This window comes from Tupaia chinensis, unplaced genomic scaffold (assembly GCF_000334495.1).
Source record: "Tupaia chinensis unplaced genomic scaffold, TupChi_1.0 Scaffold145814_1, whole genome shotgun sequence".
In the NCBI taxonomy this organism is placed as follows: Eukaryota; Metazoa; Chordata; class Mammalia; order Scandentia; family Tupaiidae; genus Tupaia; species Tupaia belangeri.
Window position 1 is genome coordinate 2959315 of NW_006205672.1, and position 2360 is coordinate 2961674.

The following is a 2360-nucleotide window of genomic DNA, read 5'->3' on the forward strand; positions in this document are numbered from 1 at the left end:
GCAATCTGTACTAAGGAAAGAGGGGGTATATAGGTATCAGACCTATAAGCGTTGGTTTGCCCTTCTCTTGGTAAGCTTTGTGATCTTGGCCTATTCAAGAGGCATGCAATGGAGAGGCTAGAGATCAACAATTAGGGTAATAACTATGCTGCTGGACTCCTATACGACGGTTTGAGTCTCGATTCGGTAGCCATGCGGCCATCCATATGGTGGCCTTCCCCCGTATGGTTTTCTAGGCAACCTTAGGAGTCTTCAAGTCTTTTTCTTTGCTTTTTCTATCTTGTGGGTGGTTTTTCGCTGGGTTCTTCTTAGCTGCATTGCACTCGTTTTCCATATACTTCAGTTTATATCAGATTTCACTAAGTGACAGTGCTCTTGTCTTCATGAGTCCCCCACCTGGTGGTGGCTCAGGCTTGCACGTTCTCCTCTTCTGATTAGGGTCAAGTTAAAAAAAAGTAAATATATCAATAAAAGTAGAGTAAGTCTTTTGGGAGGAGAGGTTTTTGCTATAGTGTGCATGCATGCATGCACGCACCACCATGTGTTTTAAGAAAATAGTTCTTTAAGAAAACACCTTACAGGGACCAGCGGGTGGCTTACTTTCTCACCTTCTCTCTCTCTCTCTCTCTGCCTGTGTAAAAGTGAATGAATGAATAAATAAAGTTAAGTAATTAAAAAAACAAACCTTGCCATGCACATTTTAATTAAAATGTTCAAATCTATTGAAAAAGAAAAAAAAATTCACAATCAATCAGAAGACAGGGTTCCAGCCAAGGCCCTGGAAGCTTGAAAAACATGCTGCAGGCCAGATCCTAAAAGGGAAGAGATCTACAGATGCCCCATGGGGAGGTGGCACCTTGTCCCTCTTCTTCTTTGTCTCAGTTTTGTAAGGTAACACACTCTCTGACAGGAAAAAAAAAAAAAAAAAGAGAGAGAGAGAGAGAAAACAAAATAAAAAAGAAATCAGGGAAATACTGTATATGTCAAACAAAAAGATAGTAAGTACCATCAGAAGCAACAGAAATTGGAGACCAGTGGAGCAACATCTTTTAAGGACTAGGAGAGGGAAATGTGAACATGGAACGCTAATAAACCTGAAAGAATTCGGGAACTACACCACAAAAATATTGAAGGAGTTCCTGGACAGAAGGACACTGATACCAGATGGAAATCTGGATGGCACAGACTGAAGAAACCTGGAGATGGGATGTACATGTGCAAGTTTACAGAGCTTTGTCTTAAAAAAAATTTTTTTTTAGAATTATTTATTCCACTTTATCTATCTATCTATCTATTTATTTATTTATTTATTTTGACCAAAGAGGGACAGAGTGAGTGAGAAAAGAGAGAGAAAGCAAGTGACCAGGTCTCCAGGACTGGAACAAGGGTCAGCCGTGTGTGGGGGTTGGGTGCCCTCAACCACCATGTCACCTGCCAGCCCCCAGAGCTTTTGTATTATTAGTTAAATCTCTGAAAATATGTGGCTGTTTAAACGAAAGTTCTTTTTTATTGTTTAAACAAAAGCTGTGAAGAGCGACTTTGGGGTTTTCAGCACATGTGACATCAATAGCACCCAGGCAGGCAGGGGAGAGACAAGCCTGTGGACTCCCCTGAGGACAGACTGTGCTGGGTGGGGGATGTGCACCCTGCGCCCTGGAGCGTCACTGAATACCAGAAGCAAGAGTTACAGCTGCCAAGGCAACAGAGGCAGCAAACGGGGTGACACCAACCCTGTGAGCTGAGGTGCCCCGGGACCCTGACCCTCTGGGAAGACCCACACGTGGGCAAAGAGACGGCCCAGGAGTGCGGACGGCGGTGCTGTGTGCTGTGACAGGAGCCCAAGACCGCGGGGTGCCGTCTGCGGGAGGGTCAAGAGATGGGGTACCCACAGGCAGGGAGGAGCTCTTGGCAGAGGCAAGGAGGAGAGGCAGCATACACCTAGTTGGTTCCTCCAGCTCTGTCTTTTCAAAAATGTGTCTTTAATTTTCAGTATTATCATTTTTCGATTTGACCAGAGAGAGACCGAGAAAGAGAGAGTGGGAAAATGAGAAGGCAAGCCGCCAGGTCCAGGACTCGAATCATAGCGGGCCAGGTGGAAGTAGAGCGTCGCAAGCGCCATCGCCACCTGCCGGCCGCGTCTAGCTCTCTGAGGAGGATCTGGGAAGATGTTTGTGTCCGTCTCAGAGAGCAGAGGAGGGGCGAGTAGGGGAAGCAAGGTCTCGGTTCTCCCCCCGGGCGTCTAGGGATCTGCTGAGAACCGAGTGCGACATATTAAAAGGCAGGATGCGTCCCTGGGTGGGATCGAACCACCAACCTTTCGGTTAACAGCCGAACGCGCTAACCGATTGCGCCACAGAGAC

General features: G+C 46.4%; 1 non-coding gene across 1 annotated transcript; it reads right to left on the reverse strand.

Moving 5' to 3' along the window:
• Nucleotides 1–2286: 2286 nt before the first annotated feature.
• On the reverse strand, nucleotides 2287–2360 carry TRNAN-GUU (transfer RNA asparagine (anticodon GUU)). The gene has a single exon. It is a non-coding gene; the product is annotated as a tRNA-Asn (tRNA).